The 23,645-nt window shown below is 39.0% G+C and overlaps 1 long non-coding RNA gene across 1 annotated transcript; it reads right to left on the bottom strand.

The window, feature by feature from the left end:
- Nucleotides 1–2,999: 2,999 nt before the first annotated feature.
- On the bottom strand, nucleotides 3,000–9,032 carry LOC307138258. Its single transcript, XR_013818006.1, has 3 exons — nucleotides 8,925–9,032; nucleotides 4,447–7,382; nucleotides 3,000–3,678 (listed from the first exon to the last, which is right to left on the bottom strand). It is a non-coding gene; the product is annotated as an uncharacterized lncRNA (long non-coding RNA).
- Between the last annotated feature and the right edge of the window lie 14,613 nt (nucleotides 9,033–23,645).

The following is a 23,645-nucleotide window of genomic DNA, read 5'->3' as shown; positions in this document are numbered from 1 at the left end:
ATTAAATTAGCTGGTAATGATTTTAAGTTAATGGATCACATATAGCTATGTACAGAGGACAAAAAAAGCCTAGGAAACAAAGTTAATAAAGAACAAATAATTAGTATACAATATATTAGCCTACATGAGCAAGAGTGCTGCTGTTAATAATCTGAAAAGCAGTTGTACACACTTGTCACCACCACCTACTGGGGTAACAATGTAACCTGCAGGAAGAGTCTCAGTCAAGTAAAACAATCCGTTTTAAAGGTAGGGTAGGCAATTTCAGAGAGGCTAGCAATAGCAAGCTAGCTTTGAAAGCAGTAGATCCCACCCTCCCATCAGAGCTTCTCCAAAGCCACACCTGGCTGGTCGCCCACAGCCAGTGCAGATTCAGCAAAGTGTCATAAGAATAATAATGAACAGAGCTCTTACTTGTACCACCTGACTGCTCCAGATTCATTTTGGCATTGATAGTGTTGACATAGAAATGTATAAATCTGAGTGTGAGGATGTGAACAGCTTCTGTCTCTAATGCTTCCTTCACGTGCAGGGTTGCCAACTTTCACGCATTTGGCGTGACACTCACGCTTTCAGGCTCTGTCTCACGCTCTCACGCTGCCCAACTTAATCTCACGCCAAACTGCCAAACCTGCTTTTGATATTAAACAAAGTCTAAGCTTTTAGATTTGTTTAAGTTTTAATGCGAAATTCAAACAATAAATAGCGTTTTGGCGCTAATATGGCATAACAGTTAAAGCCAGAGTGTTGAAAAACGGAGATGCGACATGCTCTCTCATCTCCCGGTGGCGCGCGGTCACGAGCTTCACGGAGCTCTCAATACTTCTAGCGCTGTGTCAATGCATTTGAATGGCTTGATACACAACATCTCCACTTCAGGTGTTTGCAGCAAGTTTTGGTAAACAGTACAGCATAGTGTGCATTGATTATTACGTCAACCATACAGGATCGTTTTATTATAGAGAGTGGTGGAGATGCAACATTGTTAACATTAATGTTTTTCCTGTATTTAGCCCTCATACACTCATACACATTGATGGTCAAATGTGACCATACACCTTAACTATTTTTCAATTGAATAAATGTTCTATATTTTAGTTCAAAAATATTAATTTAATATTTTGAGATATTTTGGTACTAAATACTATCTGTGCAATAATTATGGTCCTGACCACACAAAATATTTTTCTTCTAATATTTTTCTTATTTATATTACAATTAGTATTAAGGTTGAATTAGAGAATTCTTATTCAAAGAGGCAAATTAGAGTCATTTTGGGGCTTGAAAAATAATAATTTCCATTTGTAATGCCATTACCCACTGGTGCCTTTATGGCTCTTTAATCAATATACATGTATCTAATCTAGTTGGATCTTTAAATGGGAAATTTTAAAATGTTAATAACGTACATATCCTTATTTCCTTATATGTACAGCAGGCTATGAATTGATACTGAAATCGATATAATCGTACGGTAATTACGATTTTTACCGTACGGTAAAAATCGGGTTTTACCCCCCCCCCCCCCAAAAAAAAAAGAAAAGAAAATCTCACTCCAACCTGATCTCAAAAGTTGGCAACCCTGCACGTGCTATCGGCAACATAGCATGAACGCAGCATAAGCTCGTTGTTTTGATTCTGGAGAAACTGTAAAAGGGGTCTGCTGTTTGTTTAAAACTCTGCATTGCTTCACGGAACGCGCTGATGACGTGTGATGTCTGCTCGATCAGGGTGCACAGAGGTGCATAATGATAACAGGAAAAATTAACATTTTTTGGTCCTGAGACTTCCCTGAGATGTGTTTTTTCTTAAGTTCAGAGGATTACAATGACTGCAGATAACAAGAAGCACTAGTATTAAATTGGCTGACTAACTCTTGAGTTGATTTACACTCTAAAAACCCTTATGGGAGTTGGTGGCTAGGTGCTGCTGTTTGATCAAATTTCTGCAGTAAATGAAAAATGTAAAACATCCCAGGAATCCCTAACATTTTCCTCGGCCCTGTGAAGAATCTGGACTTACCAAATCACCCCCTCATTTTAAGTAACTGATTTTATACAGAAGCTGTAACTTCACTGTCACATGGACAGCAGAAATAAAATCTTTATTTTAAATACCTAATCCTGACACAGTGATGTACTACACTATTGTTCCTCTCTTATTATAATACTTTTCTTAATAAAAATGTCTTTCTACAGATGTAACATTTTACACAGTTCAGTGGTTAACAATATAGGCCTACAGTTGTAGTATTTTTGCGCAACATTCGGCTCCTGATGTTCTTTTTCTACATTGTCCCATACACTTATTTATCTCAACAACAACAAAAACTATATGAGGATGAGAGTTAATTATGAGAAAATGTTCATTTGGGGGTGGAATATCCCTTTAAGAGTCATCGTTAACATATTTTAAGTCTCAACACAGAAACTGCATTAACTTTTACAAACAATTTGTGGATGTTTAAAGATGCTCTTACATCTGTTTAGTACATTAGCTCCAGGAACAGTGTATATGGGGTCATCAGGTCTGCTCAAGAGAACAACCACAGGTTTTATGCCGAAAGAAAGAAAGCCATCTGACTAAAGAATTTTATCGCAAGCAATGTATGTTATTAATATATTTTATTATATTACAGTAGATGCTTTACCAATGCCTGATTCTTTTTTAGATGGCTCTTAATGTGAGAAATAGATATATTTTCCCCTGTCAGCCTCTGAAGTCAAGGCCCAGGATAGTTGCTGGTGAAGGGTTTGGGACTGTGTGTTCTTGTGCGGTCAACAGTCAATCAGTGATGTCATCATAACGGCATTTTCCTGTGGCTTTAGATTGGGTAGTCACATGGCATCTATGGTTCAGGTGACTGTCCCAAAAATCAGTATATAATAATAAGCAAATAATAATATAATGATTCAAGGGAACATATATAATGTATCCAAAAATTCATATTTGGATATATAATATGTAAACGTATGTAAACATACATTTATCCAAAAATTCAAAATATGAAAAATATTTTATTATTTTACAAGATTCATTTTTACACAGAGCAAAACCTTACACTTACAAAAGTGACCTAAAATGTGCATAAATCATTTGATCCGATCCAGTTCTAAATTTAAATGAGAGAAAGTGTAATAGGCTACTGCATAAAACAAAAAACATGCAGGAAGAAGGAATAGACATACACAAGTTTAAAGTGTGTTGATGATTTGGGAAATGGCCTTGAAACGGTGCTCAAGATTAGAGTCAGCACACCAGCAGTCTGCAATTTGCGTCTGTCCAAAATCACATCGTTAAACACTGACGACTAAATGAGAAGAATGTGCCGAGTCAATCGTCCACCTTCTCTGCACCCCTCTTTCATTGCGTCATTAATACACTCCCTCTATCCATCATGCTCACAGTGGACTGTCAGTGCACAGTCATTCATTTACTCCCATCATTGATACCAAAATGAAGTGCATATTAAAGGGCAGGGTCAGACCTAGCATTTCGGGGGCCCTAAGCAGGTTTCCAAAAGGGGCCCCCACTACCTACAGTTTCACCTAGCCACCCCCAACCCATTCCAACCTACACATCCAACACTGACACCTTATTGTAAAGTTTGACCAAATTGTCTTACTTAATATATTTATCTTTCAAGATATAATATGAAGATATCTTTAATTATGCAAACTTTTAAAGGTCCCCTTCCTCGCGATTCCATTGTTCAAACTTTAGTCAGTGTGTAATGTTGCTGTTAGAGCATAAATAATACCTGTAAAATTATAAAGCTCAAAGTTCAATGCCAAGCGAGATATTTTATTTAACAGAAGTTCCCTTTCAAAGCCTACAGCGAACGGCTGGCTTGGACTACATCCTGGTACTTCCTTCTTTAATTACGTCAGTAGAGCAGTAGAACAGACTAACCTCCGCCCACAAAGAAACGCGAAAAAGGGGGCGCGGTCTTGTTCCTGTCCCACGTGGAGAAGCGGACGGTCGCGTGGAGAAAAGGAACTGTTGCGTTGAGTGTGTTTATCGCCATGTCGTCGAGACGCTGTTATTTTCATCCAGGAGTCAAATCACCTTTGTTTGGCTTTCCCAGGGACGCTGTAGAGATTATTGAACGCATACATCTCTCCGTTAAGAGGCGTGACCTTTCCAACGTGCGCTAAGCTGCTGTCAAATTACAACACAGGAACCGCTTTCACGTGCGCTAAGCTGTGGTCGAATTACAGCACAGGAACCGCTTGCACAATCAGAACTCGTTACGTGTTTCTGAAGGAGGGACTTTATAGAACAGGGAAATCTTTCAAGCCGTTTTTAGGACAGTGGAAACAGCGGTATACAGATAAGTAAATAGTGTGAAAAATACTGTGTTTTTTTACACGCGAAACATGAACACATGTTATATTGCACACTGTAAACACAATCAAAGCTTCAAAAAAACACGAAGAACGGGACCTTTAACATTTTTGAAGATTTTAACGATTGCTTTTAGATAAATGTATAAACATTAGGGCTGCTCGATTATGGAAAACGATTATTTCACATGACTTTGGGAATGTGTTGTATTTATTGAAAATACACCTTTCAACAATTCAATTGAAATTGTAACATTTGTTGTACTTTTTGAACTATTAAAATAAATAATATAACATATTCAAATCAAAGTATAAAAGTATTCACGTAAAAATGATAACCACAAATAAATAAGATCCACAATATGGTTCGGCTAGATATGCTTTTCAGGTACGTCTAACATTAGTTTTCAGGTACAGAAATGTATCAAATGTAAAATAACATTGCATATTTGAGTGCATAAATTAAAGATGAATCCTATTAAACTTACAAAAGCTATTCAATCCGGATCGGATATGCGTCGTCTTTCTCGACTGTATAAAGTTCACTTAAGGCATATACAGACTATGTCTGCTAGGATACTCATCAAGATGGACATGTTGACATACGTTTTGTGTGAGTTTGTCCGTTCAAGAGCAAGACTTGAAAGAGAACTCAATATTTGCGCGCTGAGAGACATGTGCGCGCTCTAGGATGAGTGCACAGAGATACATTTTCTCACAGCGCGCGCGACTTCTCATTCGCGTCTTCTGGCACTAAACCCGGGTGATGACGGTGAAAACGACTGGTCATATTCAAACATACGGCAGCACTCGCATGCATTGAACAAAGTTTACAAAGAGAGAATTATTTGAAAAATATGAGGGGAAAATAGGACGTTTACACGGCACCCCTGCTCTCGTCAGTTTTTGTTTCTTTATTAGATTGTCATAGGTCACTGTTTAATTTTCAAGTGGTTAAACAAATTCGTGGTGTTCCCTTGCACGTAGCATGTTTCTGCTCGTCGTCTGATTCCTCGAAGCCAAACTGTTCCCAGACAAGGGAGTTGGTTTTGCCTTTTTTGCTCACCAAACGCTGCTGTAACTGCCCTCCTTCTGCCATCTTTACTCGCGCCGAGTTTTTAAATTCCAGCGGATGATATGCACACGAGTCACGAGACTCACGATCTGAGAAAGTTTGTGGCTTCGGGAGGGGCGGATGAGCGCGTGCGCGTTTCATTCAGAACGCAAGACAAAATAAGAGTGTTCTTGCAAAACTGAACATGGCAAAATAATCGTTTTTTCTCGATTGTACAATTTTGGTGATCGTTGGGAGGCAAAATCGAAATCGAAATTCGATTAATTGCACAGCCCTAATAAACATATAGTGAATTAATGCTTTTAAAAAACAAAAACACTGCCAATGGGTTATTCAAATTACAATAGAGAACCATGGTAACCGCGTATTCTGCTCCATAAAGCGCCACCTCCTGCCAGAGAGTGAACTTGCATTTTTATTCAGCCCGTCTGCTGCTTGTACAGATGATCATTGTGAAAACCAAATAGAATTTAAACGCAGTATTGTAGAATTGCACTGGTAGATCGAAAATAAGCTAATATGCATTCTAAAAATCGAAACAATTTGGATATTAAGGTATCTGGAATTATTAGTGCCCGCGATAACAATGCCATGCACGACACTGATACCGTGGCACATTGTCTTCAAAGCGCTCGTGAATGCTGAATGAAACCAATAAGACATGATGCAGCAACCGCCATTTTAACAATATCTTTTTAAAATGTAACACTCTTGTTCGCTTTTTTCACTATTTTCCTGATAGTGTCGCCAAAGATTAATGCACACAACGGGCACAAGCAAACTTTATCTAACTTATTACCACGCAATAATAATAATACAACGTCTGGCGTGGAGGCCCCATGGTAGCCACCGCTTATATCGCTTATAAGGTTGGGCCGGCACTGTTAAAGGGATAGTTCACCCAAAAATGAAAATGATCCTGAATGTATTCACCCTCAAGCCATCCTAGGTGTATATGACATTCTTCTTTCAGACGGACACAATCAGAGTTGTATTAAAAAATGTCCTGGCTAATCCAAGCTTTATTATAATGGCAGTGAATAGCAGCCCAAAATTTGAAGCTCAAAAAAGTAAACTAAAAAAATACGGAAGGCTGTCCGCCGGAAGCTAGATATTTTACTTTATACATTTTTAAATATGGAATTTTTTCCTACACAAACCCATTGATTCCCATCAAAAGGCACAGAAGGTCTTTATTAACCCCCCACTATTCCTTTAATGGCCACACACCTGTGCCCCTTTTCTCTCTGTAGGCTACAGAACTCCCCCTGTCTCGTTTCGTGCAGTAGATTTCCGCCGTATTTTGTGTCTCCACAGCAGCAGAGCCAGAATCAGCAGAACTATGAGTCCCACCACACCTCCAATAATGCCCAGCTTCAGTGCAAGGCCAGAGTATGAATGTTGGGGTTTAAATGTGGCACACGATTGCCCGTTCTCTGTGCTGATGCCGCCTTTGTTCCCTGCTACTACACACACAAGCGCACCAGCCACCACATCCTGCAACAATGTTGCCCTTTTGTTCTCCCCCACCTGTATCTTCCTATCTATAACTTTGTCCTTGCCTTTCACCAAGACAATGTAGTGGGTGACAAAGGAATTCGGAGCACACCAGTGCACCACAACCCCTTTGTCATCCTGTTGAGTTAGATTCGAGAGGAGCGGTGCACTCGGGGGACGGAATTGTTCGCTCAACCCCGGGCAGAGACAGGGAGTAACTTCTGAAAAGTCCGCGCAGGTTTGCTGCTGCTCCACACACATGTCATAGTTGCACCGACCTAGTTCTGTGAATTTGGAGTGAGTGGACGTCGAGCTGGGAGGTATAGTGGTATGGCCATCGTAATCACTGTAATCTTCTCCAGAGGGGTGGGAACGGGGTTGAATGGCATTCTGAGATGATGACAGGTCGAGAAAGTTGATGAGGAGGAGAAGGCTGACAGGACGTAAACCCACCAACATGATTTCTGGAGAGAGAAAAAAACGAATCAGTTCTGAATGGAGCTTCAGATCAGAGGAGTCAACTGATTCATTGGGATTTCATTAACAAGTCTTGACCACAGTTCTTGAATGTACAGTAATATATTTTCAGATTGCATCCGTTTTTAGGAATGTACTAAATGTTTGTTACTGAATAAAATGTAGCTCCAGATCAGTCAACTCAAATGATTTATGACTTATTTCTTGGGTGAATGTTGCAATCATCTTTAACGGATTTCATTAACCGTTCTTGACTTATGAGTTAAGCTACAGTAAAATATTAGATTGCATCAGATGTTATGATAGAATTTTGTTGTTGTTATTGAATAAAATCCAACTTAATTTTAAAACTTTTAAAGATATTAAAGGGATAGTTCACCCAAAATTTTTAATTCTGTCATCATTTACTCACCCTCAAGTTGTTCCAAACCTGTATGAGTTTCTTTGTTCTGCTGAACACAAAAGAAGATATTTTGAAGAATGTTTGTAACCAAGCAAAGAGAGCAACCATAGACTAGCATAGTATTTTTTCCCCTACTATGGTAGTCAATGGTTGCTCTCTCTGCTTGGTTACAAACAATTTTCAAAATATCTTCTTTTGTGTTCAGCAGAAAAAGAAACTCATACAGGTTTGGAACAACTTGAGGGTGAGTAAATGATGACAGAATTAAAATGTTTGTGTGAACTATCCCTTTAAAGGTTAAAGATTCAAAAATTATTATTAGCCAATTGCGGAATTCCCACTATATTGACATTTATGCACTTGGTAGACACTTTAATCAAACTTAAAATGCATTTAAGATCTTTTTTTTTTCAGTTCATGCATCAAACCTGCCAGTTTAAAGCATATTTACCATACCTGGATCGTTTACTTGACTCTTTTGTATTTCCTGTTATTCCCAAAAGTGATTTTCTGACTAGATTAGGCTACACAAAGTACATTTAGGGATCAAGCAGAAAGGTAACCACTGCATTCCAGAGTTTAAAAAAAAGCAGTATAGTAAAACGAGAAGAAAGAAGAATCACCACTGAACTGGCTGAGGAATAAATATGAAGTAAACAACCAATGGAACTTCAGAACCTGCTTCATTTTTCTCGTGTGATGTTCTACATCTCCAGTGCAGATTATCTCTAGAAAACAGTTTACCTATAGCCAAGCGAATACAAATAATCCAGAAGCCCAGATCACTCTATTCCAAAAAACAACCCAGTTAGTAAACTGTTGCACATGTGAGTGAGTGTGTGTACCATGTAGTGTCATCTGCCCTTGGTTAAGATATCGATTAACATTCTTTTGCGTGGGTAAACAATTTAAACCAGACAGAGCTCATATAAATCCACTCTGATGAGTTTTAGAGAGAAAAATATTAGACAGCCATGTGATAGAGGAATGCAGAGCTTCAAGGTATTTTGATAAGTAAAAGGCTTTGTGCTTGCTTCCTCTCAGTTACTTTTGTATCAAAACTGTAGTTGCAAGGTTAACATATTGGAAACGTGTTCAAACAAAGATATGAACTTTCATTTCTTACCTATTTAAAAAGGGAGTCCAAAGTATTATCTTACAATCTTAAAATGTCTGGTATCCTCTTTCCTTTGCTCTCATTCGCTTACTACAGCAACTCTCTCTGTCTCTTTCTAACTCCCCTACAATCACCTCCTTTTTCTTCTTAACCCCATCCCCCTCTCTCCCTCATCGCTCCACCTTTTCTCAGTTAATAGTCTTTCTAGCAGACAGAATATGTGTGGAATAGGTGAACATGCTTCTAATGAATCACAGCGATTACTGCTACATGTGCAGGTCTGAAACATGACATGACACACACACATGCACGCTCATTCAGAGCATCTGAGTTCATGTTGATTCAAGATTCAAGATTCAAGAGTTTTATTTGTCACATACACAGTTATATACACAATATACAACTGGCAGTGAAATGTAAACAGGTCCGCTCCATGGACAGTGCAAATAACAGTTACAAGAAATTAAATAGAAATAGAATAAAATTAGAATAAAAAGTATTAACATAAGTAGAATTATAAATAAATCAAGTAAAAGATAAAAATAGGAAATAAGATAAAAATAAAAATATAAAAAATATGTGGATATGATAAGTGAGATAAACTGTAGACTTAAAAATAAGTGGTTAACATAAAATATATAATATGTATATATAAAGAAGTATAATGTGCAAGGTTTATTACAGGTTGTTACGCAGTAACAATAGGGACGTAAAGTGCAGTGCAATTGCAGTATGTGGATGTTAATGTTAAAAGACTGTATGTTTATGTGTGTGCGGGGGTGAAGTGAGTCACGTGACTGAGTTCAGGAGTCTGATGGCCTGGGGGAAGAAACTCCTCCTGAGTCTTTCAGTCTTTGCCATCAGGCTACGGAAGCGCTTACCAGATGGCAGCAGGGTGAAGTGAGAGTTTGCAGGGTGATTAATGTCTCTGATGATTTTAGTAGCTCTACCTCTGCAGCGTTTGGTGTAGATGTCCTGCAGAGACGGGAGAGCTGAGCCTGAGATGCGCTCGGATAAGCGCACCACTCTTTGCAGGGCTTTGCAGTCGTGACTGGTGCTGTTCCCGTACCACGCTGTGATGCACTGAGTCAGGACACTTTCTATCGCCCCTCGATAGAAAGTTTTCAGGATGGCTGGTGAAACCCTGAATTTCCTCAGCTGGCGCAGGTGGTACAGTCTTTGCCTGGCTTTTTTCACCTGTGTCTGGATGTGTGTAGTCCAGGTCAGATCCTCGGAGATGTTCACACCCAGGTATTTGAAGCTGCTCACTCTCTCTACCGGTGTCCCGCTGATCATGAGAGGGGAGTATGACCGATGCTGTCTCTTCCTGAAGTCCACAATCAGTTCTTTGGTCTTGTTAACATTCAGAGAGAGACAGTTGTCCTGGCACCATGATGTCAGTTGCTCCACTTCGTCCAAGTATGCCGTCTCATTGTTGTTGGAGATGAGACCCAGGACAACAGTATCATCAGCAAACTTGATGATCGAGGTGGAGCTGTGTGTGGACAAACAGTCATGGGTGTAGAGAGAGTAGAGCAGGGGACTCAGCACACAGCCCTGTGGAGCTCCAACACTCAGGGTGATGGAGGTGGAGGTGAACTGGCCTACTCTCACCGCCTGGGGTCTGCCAGTGAGGAAATCTTCAATCCAGAGGCAGAGAGAAGAATTCAGGCCTAGATCCAGGAGTTTGTGTGTTAGCTTAATGGGAACTATGGTGTTAAAGGCTGAGCTATAGTCAATAAATAGCAGCCTGACATAGTTCCCACTTTTGCTGTCGATGTGAGTGAGGCAGGAGTGAAGGACGTGAGAAATGGCATCTTCAGTTGATCTATTGGGACGATAGGCAAACTGAAGAGGGTCCAAAGTGTCAGGAATGGAGGAGCAAATGTTGTTTTTAATGAGTCTCTCAAAGACCTTCATGACTAAAGATGTGAGAGCCACTGGACGATAGTCATTTAGGCAAGAGGGTTTACTGATCTTAGGTACAGGGATGATGGAGGATCGTTTGAAGGAGGTGGGGACAACAGATGTAGCAAGGGACTCGTTGAATATGGATGTAAAGAGCCCTGCGAGCTGATCAGCACAGGACCGCAGAACACGACCTGAAATACCATCCGGCCCAGCAGCTTTCCTGACATCCACACGTTTGAGTGCCCTCCGAACCTCGTCCTCCGAGACAGAGATCACTTGACTGTTGCTGCTCTGAGGGACTCTCTCTGACGCGTCACTCGCCGGAGTCGCGCTGCCGCGATTACCATCAAAGCGAGCGTAGAAAGAGTTTAACTCGTTCACCAGCAACGGATCAGCTCTCACCTCTGCAGAGGATTTAGTTCCAAAAGCACAGATGGTTCTCAGTCCCTGCCACATCCGCCGGGAGTCGTTGAGTTGGAAATGAGATTCCACTCGGTCTTTATAGCAGAGTTTTGCGGCTTTAACGGCGCGCCGGAGGGCGTAACATGAAGCTTTGTACTCCCTCATATCCCCCGTTTGGAGACCGGCATTGTAAGCGGTGGTGCGCGAGTTTACTGCAGTGCGAATTGAACTGTCCACCCACGGTTTCTGATTAGGGAAGGACGTTATAGTTATTGTTTGTGTGGCTTGCTCTGTCAGTGTGTTAATAAAGCAGAGCGCCACTTCTGTGAACTCGCTGACGTCCTCAGAACTCGCGCGGAACATGTCCCAGTCGACGTCATCAAGAGCTGCCTGTAGCGTGATCTCTGAATGGGATGACCAGCGTTTGACTTCCCTCCTCACCGGGGGCTCTTGAACGAGCCTTTGTTTATATTCCGGTGTGAGGAAAATGGCGGCATGGTCCGATTTGCCAAAAGCTGGCTGTGAACGAGCTTTGTAGGCGTTCTTAAACGGAGAGTAGCAATGATCCAGTGTGTTTGCTCCTCGTGTGGGACAGGAGACATGCTGGTGAAAGTTTGGCAATACTTTCTTTAGGTTTGCTTTGTTAAAATCACCCGCGACGATGAAAGCAGCGTCGGGGTGTTTGTTTATGAAGCCGCTGGTCACATCATGGAGGGCAGATAAAGCCAGCCCCGTGTCTGCTTGTGGTGGAATATAAACGGCAGTAGCGATGACCGAGGAAAACTCCCTCGGCAGGTAGAAAGGCCGGCACATGAGAGTTAAATGTTCCAAGTGAGGCGAGCAGGATCGCGAAAGAATGGAGATGTTCCTAGGATCGCACCATTTCTTGTTTATCATGAAACACACTCCACCGCCTTTAGATTTCCCGGCCTCGGCTGTTCTGTCCATCCGAAAAACAGAGAAGTTCTCGGACGGCGTCACGGCTGTATCCGGGACCGCTGGCGTGAGCCATGTTTCGGACAGACAATAGATGTTGCAGTCTCTCATGTCCCGTTGAAAACTTATCCTGGCTCTAAGATCGTCCATCTTATTCTCCAAGGATTGGACATTTGCGAGCAAAATGCTCGGGAGAGGAGGACTGAATGCTCTTTTTCTCAGTCTTTTTCTCAGTCTGTTGAGCAACTGCTATCTGAAATCATCGACATTCCATAAATTAAACAGATTATATTTTATACACAACTGTACTTCAATGTATCTGCTGAAACATGTTCTTACTATTAACTAGCAGCAGAAAACATGTTTAAAGTAAACAACGTAACACTGAACACATGTTCAGCCGTAGCCTTACTGTGGTTGTGCAGGTCTGAAACATGACACGACACACACACACATGCACGCTCATTCAGAGCATCTGAGTTCATGTTGAGCAACTGCTATCTGAAATCATCGACATTCCATAAATTAAACAGATTATATTTTATACACAACTGTACTTCAATGTATCTGCTGAAACATGTTCTTACTATTAACTAGCAGCAGAAAACATGTTTAAAGTAAACAACGTTACACTGAACACATGTTCAGCCGTAGCCTTACTGTGGCATGCTGGTAAGATAGCGAACAAGAGGCTCTTTATATCATAGATTTGAAGATTGCTTGTCAGCATGTGTTTCAGGCTTCAGTGAAAAGCTTTATACAATACTAATTCAAATGAAAATCTCAGTTTGTATAAACCAGAAATGTGGATTTGGTGTTCCACTAAAGAGATACTGCATCCTGGAAGCAGGGGTGTGTGTGTGTTTTTTTGTTGTTGTGATTTATGAGGACACAAATTTGTATAATGACATGGGTATTACACTGGTATTACGACGTAAACATGAAATATGAGGACATTTCATATGTCCTCGTATTTAAAATAGCTTTAAAAACATACTAGACAAAATGTAAAAATGCAGAATGTTTCCTGTGATGGGGTAGTGTAGGGGGATAGAATGTACAGTTTATACAGTATAAAAATCATTATGCCTATGTCCTCACTTAGATAGCAAAACAAACCTGTGTGTGTGTGTGTGTGTGTGTGTGTGTGAGGGCTAGGTTTAGGGACAGGGGCAGTGTAAGGGGATAGAAAATACGGTTTGTACGGTATAAAAACCATTACGCCTATGGAATGTCCTCACATTTTGCAAAAACATACGTGTGTGTGTGTGTGTGTGTGTGTGTGTGTGGTTTTGGTGCAGCTGCTCTGACCATAGAGAAGGAAGTCTGTTTTTTTCATACTCAATGACAGAAAGAGTCAAAGTTCACATCATTCATAAACTTACGCAGAGTCACACACTTCCGTACACCCGCCTTACCACTTACACATGTATACACGCTTAGAAACCCTGTCATATGGCACTGTGGTCAAGGTTATGTCATCATAATATACTTTTTTGTGCTGAGTCATAGTCTCAATTGTATAAAAGTTTCAGTAGACAGGCTGACCTCAGACAGACAGTCCTAAAAAAATGTCCAAAATGACTAATGTCCTGGTCCTAATGACAGTCCTAATGATTCATAGGTTCATTGTCAGTAAATAATAAGTTTAATTTAAAATATGATGTTACAGATGTTTATAAACAACCAACTTTTGAAAAAATAGAAATAACATCTACCTGATGTAGATGTTCCATTTGTAGATGTTAACATTATAAACTACATTAGTTAACATTAGTGAATTTTTTTTTTATTGTAATTATACATTTTAATACTTTAAGAGTGAAAATCTGGGTCTATAGGCATTTGAAAAGTAGCACAAATAAAGTTTCCAAGATTGAATATGACCTTCATATAACAAAAAGTAAAGGTTACATGTTAGTTTATAGTTAACATGCTAGTTTTAATTAGCTAAATATTGAATTTGAAGAAACTCCCCCTATAACATTTACATGTACATACGACAAGTGCTCTATTTAAGATTTAACAGAGTATTAACAGATCATCTGCTGTCAGGATTATTTGTAATTCCAGAGGAAGAGTGTTCAGAAACACCGGATAGAGGATACACTGACACACACAATCCCCACTGGAGTTTTGAGGTATTAAATGTAGTGACATATTTACGGTACAAATCCATTTTGTATTCTTTAAGGGAGGATTTTCCTCTTTTTCAAGGGTCAAGCAAGAGTTAGGAAACTGAGAGATCTCTTCTGTCATGACTATTCTGATCACAGGATGCAAGCCTCTTACCAGTATGAAGTACTTTTAAAAACATCTGCTGGTGCAACAGGAATGCTGACATATGGGAATCGGGAGGGCTGGAGGGACTCTCAACTCAAACTCTACACTGTAAAAAGTCCTTCAAGGGTGTTGTCTGTAGGAATTTATTTTAAAAAGTATATTTATTCCAATAAATTGATTCCCTTTTCTTTTTGAATTAATTTAAGTTTTACATAAGTAAAAAGTGTGAATGTTTTTGTAACTTATTATTACCTATCAAAAAAATGATTTTACTGACCTTCACAATAAAATGCTTCTACAAAACTCTATTTAAGTGTTTATATCCAAAGTAAAACGTCACGACCCGCCCACATGCTGCAGCAGAACAACGAGATCGCTGCTCGTTGTCACCTGTACCGGACCAGTCTCGGATTTCTGTGGAGTTTTTGAGGGTTATACAATGTGGAACCGATGTAAGTAACTATTTACATTGCATAAAGTAAGGTTTAGCCGAATGAGCACACATTTATTGAACTATAAAATGTAAAAGCGTCGCCTGGTTTCAGACAGAAACGTTAAGTTTTTCAGTTGTGCAGGCGCCGCATGAGGCCTTACCGAAGGTCTTGACATTAACATTAAAAGTTACGTTAACTGCTAGGTTTGTAGCAGACCTGCAAACTTGTCGCTTTTCGGCAACAATCGCCGTTTTTTTGGTTAATTGGGTCATTTATGTGAATCGCGTAAAACCGGGGTGGGGGTGGTGGGGTGCGCGCACGCGCGGCAAAAAATGAGGTAATTGCAACAGCGCGCATCCAAAGGTGCACGACTTTGAGCCAAATCTGCCCGAGCAGATATTAGGCTGCGTTCGCACTGCAGGGCTTAATGCTCAATTCCGATTTTTTTTAAAAATGCGATTTTTTTGCAAGGCCGTTCACATTTCCAATTAAATGCGACCTTTTGTGATCTCCTGTGTGAACGTGAAATGACCCAGAAGTGACCCGCATGCGCAGAAGAGTACTCAACGGTCAACGACGTCACTTGTTGTTTACGAAAGTAGCCAAATATGGGTGTCAGCATTGGAGTTCGTTTAGCTTTATTAAAGTTATTTTTGCAACGGAGCCAGCACCATTACAACCTTCTCATGTTAAGAAGAAAATTAAAAAAGAGGAGGAGAGCAAGGTTTTTGGCCATGGCGTTTTGTGGAGCAGTGGTAGCAACGTCGGTACAGAGAAACGTGTGGGTGCGGAGTCGCAGCCAGGAGTGGTGGGATACTGATGTGAGTGGCTTTACTGATACCGAATTCATCAGTAACTTCAGAATGACCAGATCGTCTGTAACCACGCTCGGCCATTTCGCTGGAAATGTTTTCAAAAACCGCCCGGTTCCGATAAGAGCCCTCGAGTTTGGCCTGAATAGAGCTGTCCCCCCAAATATTAATTAACTCCGAAATCTCGCTTCCCTTCCACTGACTGGTCTCAGCATCGTCCGCCATAGTTGTTTATCTTCTCATTCCCGCCTACTTCAACGTACAATGATGACGTTTGTCGCGTATCAACGACGTGCAGGTCGGATACATGTGACCTGGCAGTTCAGACTGAAGACGCATTTCAAAAGATCGGATATGTATCGGATTTGGACCACATACCCAAGTGGCCTGGGTCGCATTTGAAAAGATCGGATCTGTGTCGTTCAGACTGTCATGAAAAGATCAGATACAGGTCGCATAAGGGCAAAAAAATCGGAATTGGGTCGTTTCAGCCTGCAGTGTGAACGCAGCCTAAGTACATCTCATCACACAGGCAACCCCTTTGCGCGTCTAAATCAGTGGTATAATCTGGTTTTCAGTCTGAACGTCAAGTAAATGCCTTGTCCGTTTGGAGAAATGGACGAGGTATTTACTTGACGTTCAGACTGAAAGACACAGAAACTCAGAGGTATAACTTACACGGCAAAATAAAAGTTCGGTTTAACTTGAGAAATATATCACTATTGTACAGTAGAGTTTAGAGACGTCTCAGTGTAATAATAATACTAACACTAATGTAATAATTATAAACTATCAACTTTATTTTTTAAGTAATATATACATTTTTCTTCCATGTTTTAATTTTAACAGTACAAAGTTCAGTTGTGCAGCTTTGTTTGACAAAAAAGTCTCATTAAGTATAAATTAATATTATCTTCATTTGATTACCAGAAAATACACAACACAGAATTTGTTGGAAATCTTTTTATAGAAATTTAATTAAAAAGAAAAATATAATAATATGGTTGTTTTTATGAATTAAATTAATTAATTAGCTATAGCCTATATTTACTGGTAAATATTACAGTAAACAAACATCACAGACAATGGCAGACCAAGGTAGCTCTGGCATAATGTCAATAACACTTCTATAAATAACTTACAGTTTCTTTACAGTTATTGATGTATCTCTTGTAACAGTAATGATTCAATCAGTCATGTGGCAGGATAGACCAAAGTCTGAACACCTCACAGCCCTCGTGACTTGTCTAATCAAATCATACTTAAACAAAGGGCCTGTGTGTTACGCTGATTAGATCCGAACCGCATCATGTAGCCGCAAGAGATTGGAGAGTAGAACTCTTTGGGCGTCGGCCTTCCCCTCTATAAAAACTGGAACCGACCGTCAGCTCTTTGCATTCTCGCCACCACAAGGAACGGACCTCTTGGCATTTAGCCATGGAGGGGAAGACCCTGGTCTTCCCAACCCTGAGAGAAGACCTCTCCGCACGGAGAGAGAAACCGGCAGACTTCTGGAGTGACTTTCCTAAACTTCAAAGAAGTTCACCTGGGACTCACAAATCCTTAGCGAACTTCCCCGACGATTCGAACTCAGACACTTACACGAGAAGCCGTAGTAATGCAAGTATTCTATTTCACAATCAAACTGCTTGAAAAAGGTTGTCGGAATTATGAATTTATATGAATTTCTTGTGGGCTCTTACGAAAAGACTGAAGCTGTCTCTCTCTCTCTGTCTGTCTCTCTCTCTCTCTCTCTCTCTCTCTCTCTCTCTCTCTCTCGTTAATTCTTCTTCCCTTTTTATTATTCGTTAAGTTTCATGTTTCCTTGTTTGTACCATATTGTTTTTCTCCTACATATATATGCATATTTCCCCGTATGAATCGTAGCTTTGTAAACTGTAGTTGTTTTATTAAAACCCAATAATTGCATTACATTGAATCCGTATTGTTTTGCTCACAGATATCAAAGTCAATGAGACGTAAGATTTTAGCTACCCATTTAAGCTTGATTTTCTTGTATTACTCCTTCAGTGATACAAATGGTACAAACATAAGAGATATTATTTGTCCTGATCAAACAGATCAATGTTTCTTAAGGTTTGTAAGATTGATAATTGATGAAGAAATCAATTTGGATAAAGGTTACTTTTAAAAGATTAAAGGTTCCGTTATACGTAAATTTTGTCTGTACAACAAGCAAATAATATTCATAGACTCATGAATATTCATACCATTTGAGTTAATTATTCCCCGAAACTCATTGTTGCTACACTCTTAAGTACCGAATTGCAGGTACCGATTAAAATGTGAACGGTACCCAACCCTACTGTTTACACAATAGCTGATGCGAGAGTAAGCGTAACATAAAGCAATATGGCAACCGTGTTAATCTCTTTTTGCATGGGATGCATTTCTAACAACATAGGGCTATTTAGATAAACAATCTGGCGAGCGTGTTGTTTTAGGCTAATACACCAACAGCAAATTGTCATTAAAAAAAATCACAAAAAAATTGAGCCAGGGGCACGCAATGTGGTATCATGAAAATTCGTAAATATGTATACGTGTGTGTTGCAAAGCAGCTGTTTATGGACCTAGTCCGCTTTAACATTGTTTTATCAGTTTTTAAACGCTTAATCTAATCTAAACTTAATCTGTTGATATATTTGTTTGAAATATTTTGAAACCATTTGTTCAAGTAAAAATATTAAATATTTCTTTTGCATTGCAATAACATCAATGATCCTGATATTTTCATAAATAAACTCTTCTTTCATTTGTGTTGCTTCTTTAGAAGACCATCAGATCAACTGGGAGGAGGGATTCAAGGAGTAGGTAAGCTCTTTAGTAGGTGGAATATAGGTAAATGTTTCAGAGGTTTGTTGTTATCTGTCATTTAGAATTAAAGGTCCTGTTCTTCGTGATACCATTTTTCAAACTTTAGTTAGTGTGTAATGTTGCTGTTAGAGCATTTATAATACCTGTAAAATTATAAAGCTCAAAGTTCAATGCCAAGCGAGATATTTTATTTAACAGAAGTTCCCTTTCAAAGCCTACATCGAACGGCTGGTTAGGACTACATCCTGGTATTTCCTGCTTTAATTACGTCAGTAGAGCAGTATGTCGACTAACCTCCGCCCACAAGAACACGCGAAAAAGGGGGCGTGGTCTTGTTGCTCCCTCGTGGAGAAGAGGAAGTGTTGCGTTCGGTTGCGTTCGTATAGTTTGTTTGTTGCCATGTCGTCGAGACGCTGTTATTTTCATCCCGGAGTCAAGTCACCTTTGTTTGGCTTTCCCAGGGACGCTGTACGTAGAGATCATTGAGCGCATGCATCCCCGTTATGGTTAGAGGCGTGACCTTTCCGGTAACGTGCGCTAAGCTGCTGTCGAATCACAACACGGGAACCGCTGGCACAATCAGAACTCGTTACGTATTTCTGAAGGAGGGACTTCATAGAACAGGGAAATCTTTCAAGCCGTTTTGAGGACAGTGAAAACAGCGGTATACAGATAAGTAAATTGTGTGAAAAATACTGTGTTTTTTTACACGCGAAACATGAACACATGTTATATTGCACACTGTAAACACAATCAAAGCTTCAAAAAAACACGAAAAACGGGACCTTTAAGGTAACCAAAAGTCAGTTATTGAGAGTCGGGGAAAAAAACTAAATTATCATCCCTTTCTAATTTTTAATGACAGATGGGATGGCCTTGTAAATGCAGTATGCAGTGCTGTTGTACCAGCAAAGACTGATATGAAGTGTCCAAAGGTGTGAGCAAAGTTTCTTTTATTTTCATGATTTTTGGACAAACACACTCTGTTTGTGAGTTGCTTTGCAATTACAAATAGAAACAATGAGCACATTTGAACTAGTGTTTAACCTTGAGGTTCCATGAACGTCTATATCAGACGTGCAGAACACGTCCAAAACAGACATCATAAAAACTTTCATTCTGGCTCCTCAGTGGACATCTTTTCAACGTACACCTCTAGTGACAAAGATGTCTTTTGGACATAACTTTGCTTAGTGGGAATTATCTGATGATGTAACTGTAAGAGTGGCATTTTCAGATACTTTTACTTAACCACACCTATGTGATACCAGCTGAACCCCTCTCCCCTTTGTGGATTTAGGCCTTGGAGGTGACTTGTGTATGTGATGTAGTCTAGCAGGTTTGTTGTGTCAAGTGAGACTGTACTGAAAGTTGTACTATGAAGCCAGTTCAACTGGCCAGGCTTTCTGTGCAGGAGCTGGCTCGACCAAACTTAAAACCTTTTGTGAACTTTAAATGTGTGATTTTATTGAAGGCTTTTGAAGATCGTTCTCTGTTGTCACTTATTGTTCTGTTTATGTCTCACACAGGGAAGAACAGAGAGCAGTGTCCACGAGGACTTGAAAATGAGCAATATTCAGATATATGTCTGCCGTGAACCAGATGCAGTGGGCATCATCATTGAGGGAATCCCAGTCCTTACAGATCTTGGAAATCTGGCCAGGGCATGTTGCCTGCTTCTGGGGATGACATATGCTCTGAACCTGCAGTATCCACCACAACTCTGCAAAACATTTGAGGTGTTCCAAAGACTTTTTGTGGGACTTGACACACTGCGCCCAAAACCTTCCTCCCGATTCATGACACTAAAAAACTAACTTCTGAGTTAGTTGGTCAAATGCCAGCCTCGCACTCATAAATGGCAATCTCATTGTGTTTTCAAGAGTTTTTCAGAAGATTGTTCTGAATGTTTAATTGTTAATTGGCTGCAGTTCAGAAGTTCTGTTATATAAACCATTTTATGGTAAAATGTTTTAATACATACTAAGATGTACTGTGCACTTACGGATTGAAGCTGAAGTCAGTTATTTGTGTCAGATGCTGTGATCCGGCTTCCCTGTGTTTTATTTTAATGTCCTTGTAAGGATATATGTAAGATTGTTATTATTTATGTTTTCTTTGCTTCACCACTCTTGCTCGGTGGGCAGTTTAACTGAGAAAAACGTGATAGTCAAGCACAGACTTTTTCATTTCCTGGATAAGCCTCCAGCTGCTGGGCACTTGAGCCCTTGACTCAGTTCTGTTATGTCAAATGCTGAGGTCAGAGGCCCTTTATTTTATTTTATTGTCAAATGTTTTAGTAGAATATGGCAAAGATTGTACTTAAAACATGTTCTTGTATTAGTTTATGTTTTAATACATATGAAAAGGTACTGTACAGTGCACTAAAGTCAGTCCTTTTATGTAAATCGCTCAGGTCAAGAGTCACTGTATTTTAATGTCAGTGTTAAGAGTACACCGGTTGCACTTTGAAGGTGTTCTATGCTGCACTTAAAGATGAGGTCAGAAGTTTCTGTAATTTTTAATGTTAAAATGTTTACATTACCATTGTTGAGTTACATTAACATTAAAATTGATTACAGAAAATAAGTTCACCCAATTGTTTGTAATAAACGTTGGAAACTAATACTTCTCTTTCCTTATTTATTAAAGTTATGGCAATGCAAACTAATTATTTCAAGTGGATTGAAGAAATTATTTTTCTAAATTAATGAGAGTAAATTAATTAAAATTAAAAAGTTTAATTTTTTATTTTAAATGTTACTTATTTTAACTAAGTATGATTTGGTCAATATGCTGCTCTTTGTCACAATGGTTCAACTCAAATGTTTTGCTTTATCTTGTAGACTCTACTTGATTTTTTAGCACACAGTAAAATACATAATACTGATTTTTACCAAATCAAAATACCAAGAAGTTCACTAAACTTACAAAAAGTAGTTGGAAAATGTTGCCTTAATTTTTTTGAGTAGAATTTAAGTAACAGTTTTTACAGTGTATAATTAATTTCAACCTCAACATAGTTATAGAAATGAAGGAATGGTGAAGCTCCCCCAGAACTGCAAACATGTCCTTTTCTTCTCTGTACTCTCTGAAAAACGAGACGGGCTCACACATGCACAACAAGACACTGCCAACATCCTTTCCCTTAAAACCCACACTCTAAAAAATAATTCAGTGGCTTAGCAAATATCACAGTAATAGTTAACTTTATTAACTTAATAAAATCTCTAAATATCATTTACTTGATGTTTTGTGTTGAACATACCAAAATAATTGAATAAAAATCCAACAGTTAATTTTGTCTCAAATTTACAGTTATATTTAAGTTTTTTTCACTAAAATAATTTAGTGTTCGCGAGTCCATCTCAGGCTCGAGAAACGGCGCTGATACGGTGGAAATGGGATAACAGACAGGTTGATTACACTTGAATTACTTTTAAATGTTTAATTTTTACTTCTAAAATGTTTGTAACATGAGTTTAAATGTTGTCAATATTGTATAGCCTACATGTCAAAACTGTAATATATGCTGTATTGCTGTACTCATCGACAATAAAGGCCAATGTCATGTATAAGTGTGGTTGTGTAGAGTATTTTACAAAGGTTTAGAGGAAATTAAAGTTAATAATAAAGTTATACTATAAGAGTTTATATTAATATGAATAAAAACAGTTAATATTACTCATAAATATTGTTTTTTAAATGTTTTTCCTTAAATTTTTTCTACTTAATTTTATTTGTAAATGTGCCAAATGTAGTTACTCAGATCTACTTAATTTTTTTACTTGCATTTGTTCAACTTATACGGTGTATGTAATTGATTACACTGCTTTAAAATGTACTCAATTTTATTAGTGTAAAAATGTTTCACCAAAAAAATGGAGTAAATCATAGTAAACGTTTTTAGAGTGCATGCACATCCTTACCTGATACTGACCTGCTGGAACACTGCACATTATGAAGCTCATATACCAAAATAAAATACAAAATGTCATTCCAATTTTGTACATGAAAGTGCTGTTGAATGCATTCACAGATCAGTCTTCATAAATACTACTAAAAATATATGTTTCTAATAATGAACATGTGTTTCCCAGAGATAATCGATCATATGGGAATATTTTTCTGTGGGAAAGACTAATGGGCATCTAGGGACAGAGGGAGTAAAGGGGGAAAACGCATGTCAAGATACTCTAAAACTTGAATTTGTTCATGCGTAACTAAACAGATTATACACAAAAGTCTTTTTATTTTCAATTTCAAGGTCTGTTGTTTTTCTTTTTTGTAATGGCTTATTTTTGGTATGTCTCATAAGTAGCCTACATTTACATGCGCAGTTAATAATCGTAGTTTTGTGTGTGGTCGAGCTAGTCTTCATCTGTTTAAAGCAGCACTAGGTAACTTTTCAACCTTTATAATATATTTTCAAACCTCTTGTGATGATACATCGACTTACAATAGGTTGAATGACACGTCTGCCATAGCCTGACGGGGTCTGTATCGTTTTTAATCGTACTTTTAAACTTCGGGTTTCGGGTAGTAACCCGAGAAAAAAAAGAACTACAAAATTCGACTGCTTTACAGCATATACGCCACTTCCACCACCACCCCCACTTCCTTAAATTCGGACGTGCGAGTTCAACTATCATTTGTTTGCCGAATGTTATAGTCATGGCCGAAGCAGCACAGAAAAATAAGAAAGCAAAGGTTTTGTCGGAGGAAAGCAAAAAGAGGAAACGAGAAAGTGATCGGATTAAAGGCAGGACGAGGATCAACATTGGGCCAGCGTTTGCTCGTTGGCATGAGCTGAAGGAGGAGGGGCTACATTCTTGCAAGTAAATACATAAGACGTACAAAATCATATTTTAGGATACCTAACATGTCTGTGATATTGGTTTATTTGTCTTGCCTCAAGCTATAATGCAAAGCGGTTTTTCAAATTTGCAGATTCATCTAGGGTAGCTTGATATTATAATATTGACGATATATGGTTATTACCTACCACTCAAACATTGAATTGAAGTATCATATAGATTCTGTAAAACGGGAACCAATAGACTAGGCTACTATAATGACGTGGCCTTGTAAATGTGAGCATCGCGATCATTTGG

This window comes from Gobio gobio, assembly GCF_949357685.1.
Source record: "Gobio gobio genome assembly, chromosome: 15".
In the NCBI taxonomy this organism is placed as follows: Eukaryota; Metazoa; Chordata; class Actinopteri; order Cypriniformes; family Gobionidae; genus Gobio; species Gobio gobio.
The sequence above is the reverse complement of the archived record's forward strand: the minus strand, read 5'-3'. Positions and strand labels throughout refer to the sequence as shown.